The sequence below is a fragment of the Pseudophryne corroboree genome, chromosome 1 (assembly GCF_028390025.1).
Source record: "Pseudophryne corroboree isolate aPseCor3 chromosome 1, aPseCor3.hap2, whole genome shotgun sequence".
NCBI lineage: Eukaryota > Metazoa > Chordata > Amphibia > Anura > Myobatrachidae > Pseudophryne > Pseudophryne corroboree.
In genome coordinates this window covers 768,442,282-768,454,949 of record NC_086444.1, presented here as the reverse complement: position 1 = coordinate 768,454,949, position 12,668 = coordinate 768,442,282, and the positions used below count along the sequence as shown (strand labels likewise).

Sequence of the window (12,668 nt, the reverse complement as noted above, 5' to 3'; positions counted from 1 at the left end):
ACTTCATCCAATGACATTTACTTAGAGAGAGAGACAGTTTTAAAGGTATTTGTTTTTTTCTAATCAGGAATGCTATGTACAGTGTGGGCGGGATGTACTAATGCTTACTACCACGGTTTTTCCCATTTACCGCAGCAGAGGCTATTTAACGCAGAGAGATATGTACTAAACCTCGGGCACTGATATGCCCTTCTCACTGTAATGCTGGGTGGCCGAGCTGGGCGGGGGGACAGCCAGCAGGAGCAGCATGCCGGAGAACAACAGTGGATGGTGCGGGCTGTACATACCTGAGGCAGCTGGATATACAGCACAACAGTGCTGAGAGCTTCCAGAGCCCACACCCTTGGAGCTGCAGTACTCCGGCAGAGGAGGACACTCATCCCCCGAACCCTGCCTGCTCCGCGGAAGCTGCAGCCACGCCCACTTGTTGCCGGTCAGCTGCTCCTGCTGCTTTTGGCTGTCCCTCCGTCCAGCTCGGCCACCCAGAATTACGGTGAGAAGAGCATATCAGTGCCCGAGGTTTAGTACATATCTGTCTGCGTTAAATAGCCTCTGCTGCGGTAAATGGGAAAAACCGTACCGGTAAGCATTAGTACATCCTGCCCTATGTGTGTTCTGAAGTGAGGGTTTTACTCAGTATGTACTATTAATGTGTTTTTAAAAACATCATGGCAGGTACCGTACAAACCGAAGACGACCTGGATGCTAATTGGTGTCAGGAATGGCTAAGCATAAACCGTGCAATACAACTACAGATGAGTCCTCATACATCTTTGCTGCAGGTGTGCCAAACAGGCCTTCTTGGCATGCCAGGTCCCAAGAGAATGTTAGTGTTGGCTGTCTTTTTCTGCCAAAAAAATGCATCTTAGAAGGGACATGATGCAGCTAGAACGCACCATGAGACTATGCAGATTAATTTGATATGCAACACCTGTATATCTGTATGCGACCAAGTCTCTGAATCTGCATACAAAGCGCTACGATGCAGCGTCCGTGGCTTTTTTCCATAACAATTTCTGTTGGGCTTGGCACACACAGGTGCAGGCTTCCGAAGCATCACTCATATAGGACCCGGTGTTCAAGCTGCAATAGCAGTAGAGCACGGACAGTTTCTAGCCGCCACCAACTTTAACGATCACTGGACGCAGGGAACTACAATATGTGGTGAATTTAAAAGTGGAACCATACCACAGGCTCTGTGCTCCTATTAGGGGCGCATCAAGAGAGGCGGATGATCGTGTGCAGTCTCCATCTGGGCCCCCTCCTCTTTAGACGGCAATGCTGAGGACTCTGGGCACTAGGTTTTTGGAGTCTCCACTTTCTTTTGTTTTGTGCTTCATATACAGACTCATTTTCACAAAGACATATAAGTGTTGCATATCAAATTAATCAGCACAGTCTCCTAGTGCATCCTAGCCACATCGTGTTGCATCTAAGATGCATCTTTAGCATTGGGTGTTTTTTTATTTTTTATTGCCAGTGGAGTTGCAGGAGACCTGGTGGCTCACTTGTGACAGGCATTTCCCACTGCATAGAGTATGAAGGCTGGATGTATGAGGACACATCTATAGAATATTATTTATTGTACAAGTGTTCAGAGAATTATCACTACTATGGCATTATGGTAATAAAAATGAGTGGAAGGTGCCCAATGTGATTTCAATTAATTAGATTACATATATACATTACATTTCATATATTAGTTTTAAATACTTTAAAAAAAAAGGTTATTTTTTTATAATTTTTTTGTTAAAATTATTGAAAAATGTGGGTTAAGTGCATTGTGTCGCTTGTTACCTGATTTCTCCATTGACAACAGGGCATTCCCTAGGTATAAAACAGTTATTCGATTATCTTCACAATTGCAACAAAAAAAAAGTTGAAAAAGTCATAATATATGTAAAGCAGCAATTATTATCATCATCATTGGGATTAATACTGTGGTCTCACCCAAACCTCTATACCAGTGGTTGCCAAACATTTTGGAATCACGGTGCCCTACAGTATCACAATTTTTTCACGGCACCCGTAGGCCAAAAGTTTCTTATTGAGAAATTCAGGAAAAAATATTAAATTAAGTAAATTGTGTTTGTCATCCTTAGGTTCATTTATGTAGTGAGGGACATGATTTGCTTCTATTTGTCCATATATTTTATGATTGGCAGCCACAAGCACTAGTTTAGCTTATTACACTGACAATAGTTTGAGTTGGTCCTGGACCGCCAACCTGAGGAACCCCTGCAAGTGTCCCATGGCACACAGTTTGAGAACCCCTGCTCTATACATTAAGGGCCTGATTTAGAGTTGCCCGCAATTGGTTCTGTGAATGGATCATGCGATTCCTAGCAGACTGTTCATACATCTGGGCTTGCATGCACAATGATTGGGCTAGTGCAAATATGTGCTGCTGATGATGACTATTTGTTTCAGCAGTAGATGGTTGTGGGGGGTGCAGTTGCAAATACAACCAGGGCTTAAAGTGGTCCTGGAGAGGTGATGGAAGCAATTTCCCATGACACCCCCCACTCCCCTCCTGCCATCAGGTGGAGCCAGGGCCGATGCTAGGGTGTTCGGTGCCCCTATGCAAACTATAAAATTTGTGCTCCACCTCCCGTACGTGCCAAAAAAAGGGTGCGTTATCACAAGGAAGGAGTATTGCCACACAATAGTATACCAATTAAAATTGCACCATCGTATTCACATTACATCGCACGTAGTCAATCACTGCAGCAGCTGTGACGGCATGATATAACATTTGCCATGCCGCAAAACAGGCCGTTGTGGAAGGTACACAGGTTGGCAGACACAGTGAGCCACAGGAGGGGCGGGGGAAGAGGACCAAGGAGCCCGAGTACCCAAGGGGGAGGTGGACACAGCCCGAAACTAGCGCTGTCTGCATCATCTATTGATGCATGTGTCAAAATAGTTTGAGTATTGTATAGTAGTACTAGGTGTTCCATATGGCATTACAGGGTGCTATATAGTATATAGTAATATAGGGAGTTGCATAGCATTACAGGGTGTTCTACATTAGTATACAGTGATATATAGAAGTACAGGGTGATGTATAGAGCTGTAAATAATATATGACAGTACAAAGTACTCTCCACTGTCCCGAGTCAGTGCTGTCTCAGCATGTCAGACTGACAAGGTTAGGTCCCTGTGACGTCACTTAGCTCAGGCCCCCATCTGCAGTCTCTCTGGGCTGCCATATTAGGGTCTGTCACCTTCCACAGCTCTCCCGTCGAGAGTTACCCACCCTGTGAGCCTGGGCAGCTGTATGCGAGATCAGTCAGTCCGTGTGACCTGTCCCGCTTCACTGCTGTACGTGTGAAGGCAGGTATCCCGGCGGTCAGGCACTGCCAGGGGCAGCCTGTACACTGAGGGCACATGACAGGTGACCGTCACCATCCTGCCGGTAGTCAGTAGTCAGTCTATTCATGCAGGAGATAAGATGGGCTGTCTGAGGTATTTACTGTGCGTGTCAATGCTGGAGGCGGAACTAGTTTCGTCTGACATTACAGGTGACGGAACACAGTTCCGCCCCACTTTAACCCCTGCGGACGACTGAATACAGGAAGAGCTCTGCATTTATTTTGAATTTGTAAAGCGCCCACAATTATGGCCTCTTTAAATGAAACTTTAAGTGATCTTCAGCGCCCTAATCTATTTTATAAATTATTAACATCATATTCCAGTAAGGCCACAATGCAAAGATTTGTGTTCACATTTTTGCTTCTTTATGATTATGAATAAGAAACATTTAATCTTTGCAGCTCTAATGCCATACACAGTCTGTCATTTTACTTGTGTTTTAATTTTCTTTAAACACCAGCAAAAATGCAAAACCACTTTAGAAGATTTTTATTAGCATTTTAAAGATCACTGTACTATACAATTCTTGATTTGTTTAAACATTGTCAAAGCAAAACAAAAACACGAGTACTCATTTTGAAAATGCAGCGGAATCTACACAACCCGAGCAAACAAACAAACCTAATAAGGAACCTGGGGAGAAATTAATCAAAGCTTGGGGGGAGAGAGAGAGAGAGAGAGAGAGAGAGAGAGAGAGAGAGAGAGAGAGAGAGAGAGAGAGAGTACCAATCAGATCCCAATTGCCATTTTACATGCTGTTTTTTTTTATATATTACATTACATTACATTACATTTAGGAGCTGATTGAGCTTTGATGAATCTCCCCCCACGAACCTCCTTTTGACAGCTGAAACATACTGTGAGTTGCTCACAAATTAACTACATTGACCTGCATAAATGCACATTTATCTACTGTATGTAACTATGCGTGTGCAAGTAAAATAAGAATTTACTTACCGATAATTCTATTTCTCGTAGTCCGTAGTGGATGCTGGGGACTCCGTCAGGACCATGGGGAATAGCGGCTCCGCAGGAGACAGGGCACAAAAATAAAGCTTTAGGATTAGGTGGTGTGTACTGGCTCCTCCCCCTATGACCCTCCTCCAAGCCTCAGTTAGGATACTGTGCCCGGACGAGCGTACACAATAAGGAAGGATATTGAATCCCGGGTAAAACTCATACCAGCCACACCAATCACACCGTATAACTTGTGATCTGAACCCAGTTAACAGTATGACAAACGTAGGAGCCTCTGAACAGACGGCTTACAACAATAACAACCCGAATTTGTTTGTAACAATAACTATGTACAAGTATTGCAGACAATCCGCACTTGGGATGGGCGCCCAGCATCCACTACGGACTACGAGAAATAGAATTATCGGTAAGTAAATTCTTATTTTCTCTAACGTCCTAAGTGGATGCTGGGGACTCCGTCAGGACCATGGGGATTATACCAAAGCTCCCAAACGGGCGGGAGAGTGCGGATGACTCTGCAGCACCGAATGAGAGAACTCAAGGTCATCCTCAGCCAGGGTATCAAATTTGTAGAATTTTGCAAACGTGTTTGCCCCTGACCAAGTAGCAGCTCGGCAGAGTTGTAATGCCGAGACCCCCCCGGGCAGCCGCCCAGGATGAGCCCACTTTCCTTGTGGAATGGGCCTTGACAGATTTAGGTTGTGGCAAGCCTGCCACAGAATGTGCAAGTTGAATTGTGCTACAAATCCAACGAGCAATCGTCTGCTTAGAAGCAGGAGCACCCATCTTGTTGGGTGCATACAATATAAACAGTGAGTCAGACTTTCTGACTCCCGCCGTTCTTGAAATATATATTTTCAATGCCCGGACCACGTCCAACAACTTGGAATCCTCCAAATCGTTAGTAGCCGCAGGCACCACAATAGGCTGGTTCAGGTGAAACGCTGACACCACCTTAGGCAGAAAATGAGGACGCGTCCGCAGTTCTGCCCTGTCCGTATGGAAAATCAGATATGGGCTCTTATATGATAAAGCCGCCAATTCTGATACTCTCCTGGCTGAAGCCAGGGCCAGTAGCATGGTTACTTTCCATGTAAGATACTTCAACTCCACCGATTTGAGCGGCTCAAACCAATGGGATTTGAGAAAATCCAAGACTACATTAAGATCCCACGGTGCCACTGGGGGCACAACCGGGGGCTGTATATGTAGTACTCCTTTTACAAAAGTCTGGACTTCAGGAACTGAAGCCAATTCTTTCTGGAAGAAAATCGACAGGGCCGAAATTTGAACCTTAATGGACCCCAATTTGAGGCCCATAGACAATCCTGTTTTCAGGAAATGTAGGAATCGACCCAGTTGAAATTCCTCCGTGGGGGCCTTCCTGGCCTCAAACCACGCAACATATTTTCTCCAAATGCGGTGATAATGTTGTGCAGTCACCTCCTTCCTGGCTTTTACCAGTGTAGGAATGACCTCTTCCGGAATGCCTTTTTCCCTTAGAATTCGGCGTTCAACCGCCATGCCGTCAAACGCAGCCGCGGTAAGTCTTGGAATAGACACGGTCCCTGCTGAAGCAGGTCCCGTCTTAGAGGTAGAGGCCACGGATCCTCCGTGAGCATCTCTTGAAGTTCCGGGTACCAAGTTCTTCTTGGCCAATCCGGAGCCACTAGTATCGTTCTTACTCCCTTTTGCCGTATAATTCTCAGTACTTTTGGTATGAGAGGCAGAGGAGGGAACACCTACACTGACTGGAACACCCACGGTGTTACCAGAGCGTCCACAGCTATTGCCTGGGGGTCTCTTGACCTGGCGCAATACCTGTCCAGTTTTTTGTTGAGGCGGGACGCCATCATATCCACCATTGGTTTTTCCCAACGGTTCACAATCATGTGGAAGACTTCTGGATGAAGTCCCCACTCTCCCGGGTGTAGATCGTGTCTGCTGAGGAAGTCTGCTTCCCAGTTGTCCACTCCCGGAATGAATACTGCTGACAGTGCTATCACATGATCTTCCGCCCAGCGAAGAATCCTTGCAGCTTCTGCAATTGCTGTCCTGCTTCTTGTGCCGCCCTGTCTGTTTACGTGGGCGACTGCCGTGATGTTGTCCGACTGGATCAACACCGGCTGACCCTGAAGCAGGGGTTTTGCCAGACTTAGAGCATTGTAAATCGCTCTTAGCTCCAGTATATTTATGTGAAGAGACATCTCCAGGCTTGACCATACTCCCTGGAAGTTTCTTCCCTGTGTGACCGCTCCCCAGCCTCTCAGACTGGCATCCGTGGTCACCAGGACCCAGTCCTGTATGCCGAATCTGCGGCCCTCTAACAGATGAGCACTCTGCAACCACCACAGAAGAGACACCCTTGTCCGTGGCGATAAGGTTATCCGCTGATGCATCTGCAGATGTGATCCGGACCATTTGTCCAGCAGATCCCACTGAAAAGTTCGTGCGTGGAATCTGCCGAATGGAATCGCTTCGTAAGAAGCCACCATCTTTCCCAGGACTCTTGTGCATTGATGCACAGACACTTTCCCTGGTTTTAGGAGGTTCGTGACAAGTTCGGATAACTCCCTGGCTTTCTCCTCCGGAAGAAACACCTTTTTCTGAACCGTGTCCAGAATCATTCCCAGGAACAGCAGACGTGTCGTCGGGGTCAACTGAGATTTTGGAAAATTCAGAATCCACCCGTGTTGTTGCAGCACTAGTCGGGTTAGTGCTACTCCGTCCTCCAGCTGTTCTCTGGACCTTGCCCTTATCAGGAGATCGTCCAAGTAAGGGATAATTAATACGCCTCTTCTTCGCAGAAGAATCATCATTTCGGCCATTACCTTGGTAAAGACCCGAGGTGCCATGGACAATCCAAACGGCAGCGTCTGAAACTGATAATGACAGTTTTGCACCACGAACCTGAGGTACCCTTGATGTGAAGGGCAAATTGGGACATGCAGGTAAGCATCCTTTATGTCCAGGGACACCATAAAGTCCCCTTCTTCCAGATTCGCTATCACTGCTCTGAGTGACTCCATCTTGAACTTGAATTTTTGTATGTACAGGTTCAAAGATTTCAGATTTAGAATAGGTCTTACCGAGCCGTCCGGCTTCGGTACCACAAATAGCGTGGAGTAATACCCCTTTCCCTGTTGTAGGAGGGGTACCTTGACTATCACCTGCTGAGAAAACAGCTTGTGAATGGCTTCCAATACCGTCGCCCTGTCTGAGGGAGACGTTGGCAAAGCAGACTTTAGGAACCTGCGAGGGGGAGACTTCTCGAATTCCAACCTGTAACCCTGAGATACTACCTGCAGGATCCAGGGGTCCACCTGTGAGCAAGCCCACTGTGCGCTGAAATTCTTGAGTCGACCCCCCACCGCTCCTGAGTCCGCTTGTAAGGCCCCAGCATCATGCTGAGGGCTTTGCAGAACCCTGAGAGGGCTTCTGTTCCTGGGCAGGGGCTGCTTGCTGCCCTCTCTTACCCCTTCCTCTGCCCCGAGGCAGATATGACTGTCCTTTTGTCCGCTTGTTCTTATAGGACCGAAAGGACTGCGGCTGAAAAGACGGTGTCTTTTTCTGTTGGGAGGGGGTCTGAGGTAAAAAGGTGGATTTTCCGGCAGTTGCCGTGGCCACCAGATCCGATAGACCGACGCCAAATAATTCCTCCCCTTTATACGGCAATACTTCCATATGTCGTTTGGAATCCGCATCACCTGACCACTGTCGCGTCCATAAACTCCTTCTGGCAGATATGGACATCGCATTTACTCTCGATGCCAGAGTGCAAATATCTCTCTGAGCATCTCGCATATAAAGGAAAGCATCCTTTAATTGCTCTATAGTCAATAAAATACTGTCCCTATCCAGGGTATCAATATTTTCAGTCAGGGAATCCAACCAGACGACCCCAGCACTGCACATCCAGGCTGAGGCGATGGCTGGTCGCAGTATAACACCAGTATGTGTGTATATACTTTTTAGGGCAGTTTCCAGTCTCCTATCAGCTGGATCCCTGAGGGCGGCCGTATCAGGAGACGGTAACGCCACTTGTTTTGATAAGCGTGTGAGCGCCTTATCCACCCTAGGGGGTGTTTCCCAGCGCGCCCTAACCTCTGGCGGGAAAGGGTATAATGCTAATAACTTTTTTGAAATTAGCACTTTTCTATCTGGGTTAACCCACGCTTCATCACATACATCATTTAATTCCTCTGATTCAGGAAAAACTACAGGTAGTTTTTTCACCCCCCACATAATACCCCTTTTTGTGGTACTTGCAGTATCAGAGATATGCAAAGCCTCCTTCATTGCCGTGATCATATAACGTGTGGCCCTACTTGAAAATACGTTTGTTTCATCACCGTCGACACTAGATTCAGTGTCTGTGTCTGGGTCTGTGTCGACCGACTGAGGTAAAGGGCGCTTTACAGCCCCTGACGGTGTCTGAGACGCCTGGGCAGGTACTAACTGGTTTGCCGGCCGTCTCATGTCGTCAACTGATTTTTGTAATGTGCTGACATTATCACGTAATTCCATAAACAAAGCCATCCATTCCGGTGTCGACTCCCTGGGGGGTGACATCACCATTATCGGCAATTGCTCTGCCTCCACACCAACATCGTCCTCATACATGTCGACACACACGTACCGACACACAGCAGACACACAGGGAATGCTCTTATCGAAGACAGGACCCCACTAGCCCTTTGGGGAGACAGAGGGAGAGTTTGCCAGCACACACCCAAGCGCTATAATATATATGGGAACAACCTTATATAAGTGTTGTTCCTTATAGCAGCTTAAATATATCAAAATATCGCCAAAAAATGCCCCCCCTCTCTGTTTTACCCTGTTTCTGTAGTGCAGTGCAGGGGAGAGTCCAGGGAGCCTTCCTCACAGCGGAGCTGAGCAGGAAAATGGCGCTGTGTGCTGAGGAGAATAAGCCCCGCCCCCTATTTCGGCTGGCTTTTCTCCCGGAGTTTTAGATATCTGGCATGGGTTAAATACATACATATAGCCTCAATGGCTATATGTGATGTATTCTTTTGCCATAAAGGTATTAAATATTGCTGCCCAGGGCGCCCCCAGCAGCGCCCTGCACCCTCCGTGACCGCTTGGTGTGAAGTGTGTGACAACAATGGCGCACAGCTGCAGTGCTGTGCGCTACCTTCATGAAGACCGAAGAGCCTTCTGCCGCCTGTTTCCGGACCTTCAATCTTCAGCATCTGTAAGGGGGGTCGGCGGCGCGGCTCCGGGACGAACCCCAGGGTGAGACCTGTGTTCCGACTCCCTCTGGAGCTAATGGTGTCCAGTAGCCTAAGAATCCAATCCATCCTGCACGCAAGTGAGTTGAAATTCTCTCCCCTAAGTCCCTCGATGCAGTGAGCCTGTTGCCAGCAGGACTCACTGAAAATAAAAAACCTAAAAACTTTTTCTAAGCAGCTCTTTAGGAGAGCCACCTAGATTGCACCCTGCTCGGACGGGCACAAAAACCTAACTGAGGCTTGGAGGAGGGTCATAGGGGGAGGAGCCAGTACACACCACCTAATCCTAAAGCTTTATTTTTGTGCCCTGTCTCCTGCGGAGCCGCTATTCCCCATGGTCCTGACGGAGTCCCCAGCATCCACTTAGGACGTTAGAGAAAATAGGATAACTTATGTATAATTATGAAACATTTAAACTCCTGTTTTCCTGGTGTTAAACGCTTTGCCCTGTTAAAGCAGAACACTATAAATCAAATACCTTCCTTGTTAGGTGTAACTAGAGAGCAAATTAACAGTAGGAAATGATGCGAGTTAATCAGAAATGGGCGGTGCTGTGGGGCGTGGTGACAATTGTGTCATCATGGCCCCTCCCCATTAATGATGCAATTACAGGTATTGTGAAGCAAAGGGTGGGTCAACATGAAAGTGTCATTGGTTGCCTGTACCGAGTGAAGTGGGTGGCCGTGGGTGGGCAGCTATGAGAGACTTGTCCACTCTTCCGGGTGACCGGGAAAGCCACACGATTTTCGGGAGCCTGACGGACATTCTGGGAGAGTAGGCAAGTATGACGTTACTGTGCACCTTGGTAAAACCATGCTGCAGTGCAAGTGGGGCAGGTTTCAAATACGCAGAGAGATTTAGATGTGAGAGGAGCGTGCCTAAACTGAAATCTAAATTGCAGTGTAAGAACAAATCTGACCAGCATTTCTGGGCTACATGCCAAAACAGCCAGTATTTGCCCTGCATGCAGTAACAACAAACTGTATGAATCAGATTTTCTGTAAGATATTACAATAGTCATTCAAAAAATATATCCAATATAGTTAATATTTATAGCATACATTTTAATTGAAAAACAAGGACTCTTGGTATATAATAATTGCATATGTAGAACCTCAATGCAGAAACAAGATTTTTTTTATCGGACTTTCAATTCTAACTCAAATATCATTTATATTATATTTTATGTAAAACATGCATATTCAAAATATGGCAGATGTCTCTGCACAGAGGGCACCCAAAGAATATGAAAAGGAGAGAGATGTCCAGTGCTATTCACAGAGGTGACTGCTGTCCTGCCATTTACTATTGCCATGGACAGCGGATCAGTGGACTGAAGTGAGACACTGGATAGAACAGAACATAAGGTGCTACTGCTGTCTGATATGTTAGCCAGAGTAACTCCAGACTCATATAGTAGAGTCCTATAAATATTATTCAGCTCTAATATTTTAACAATCATGGGTAAAAATGGTTTAAAAATAAAAAATGTACACATATGAAACCATGAGATATATTTTATTTCAAACTCCAAAGCAACAAAAATGCATTCTATAATACAGTATATTACATCAAGAACACCTATAAGCTACTTGTTGAAGAAAAGCTAATCAAAAGTGGATTTTTTATTTTATAAAGCACAATTTAAAAAGAAATACAACCTCTAGCTTTGGAAATTATCAAAGTAATTTAATAGCACCAGATTTGTTTTTAAATAAATGTAAAGTATAAACTTCACAAATCAAAGCTTGAACAAGTATTTATAGTGTTGAAAATATGTACAAATATAACAAGCGTGTTTGCAGAACTATGTATTTCCTAAAAACAAAAGCAGATTTTCACACCATATTTTGTTATTTCCATACTTGTATTGTTAACATTTTGTGCAGAAATAAAGGCTCATGCCATTTCTGTTCAATTCCTTAACAAAAGTGACTTACTGTAATAAATGAAAACATACATCTCAAATATCACTAATGGGTTACAAAAAGTACTGATGTCTACTATGCCACATTTATGGATTTGTGTGACTAAAAAAGGCCAAATAAACCCAAAATATCTTAAGGATATTTCATCCTTAAGATAAAATATTTTTACCGGTTTACCATTTTCCCATGGGCACTAATGCAATTTCATGAAATCCACCAAACTATTGCCATTTCCATTGCAGCAGTGTCACAGTGTTTTAATTCACTTTTCAAATCAACCTTCATGAATTAAATCCTAACCACTAACCCAGACTGAAATGGAGAACCATTTTATCATTATCTCAGATTAAACATTCGATTGACGTAGCTTTTCCATAATATAACATCACGTTTGTTTATATAAACCATCCCATTCTCTGGGGTCAATCCAATTGTGTACAATGGACCTTATTCAGGAAGGATTGCAATATCTGCTAAAAGCAGTTGCTGCGATCAAATAGTTGCCACCCAGAAATAGAGAAAAAAAACGCCGAAATTGCAAATGCTATGCAATATGCCGTCTGATCGCAAAACCATACTCAATTACCGGAACATCGAAGATTTTTCCTATCTGCACCAGGCAAGGTCGTCCACAATTCTTGCGACACACGAGGCTGCAGATGGTCATCGCTGATGACAGATACCCTCCTTAAAAACGCCTGGGCACACCTGCGTTTTTTCTGACACACCCAGAAAACGGCAGGTTTCCCGCCATAAACGCCGGCTTCCTGTCAGTCAAACAGCGGCTGCATTGCGATCACGATCTGTATGCAATTTCTGACGCTATTTTTGCTCATGCGAGCGCAATACAAACACTGTGCATGCACAGTCATTTGATAATCGACCAGATTGCGAATCACCAAATTTTACAATCCTTACTGAATAAGGTCCAATGTCCTCGCCCCCACAATTCAGTGCGGTATATGTTGCACTTCTAGTACTGCGGATTCAGGGATTTTGGTTTGCAGCCCCCTATGCAGGGGTTGATTTCTGCTGCCGTTGCTGGCATTTATACGCCATTGAAGCGGCAACTCGCCTCCCTCATCCCTAAATGAACTGACCCTTCTGTGTCTGCCATTAATATATTTACTAA

At 45.4% G+C, this 12,668-nt stretch overlaps 1 protein-coding gene across 3 annotated transcripts in view; it reads right to left on the bottom strand.

The window, feature by feature from the left end:
* Positions 1-12,668, bottom strand: part of PDLIM5 (PDZ and LIM domain 5) — a 386,619-nt gene that overhangs the window by 145,099 nt on the left and 228,852 nt on the right. The gene's annotated exons all lie outside the window — the stretch shown is intronic.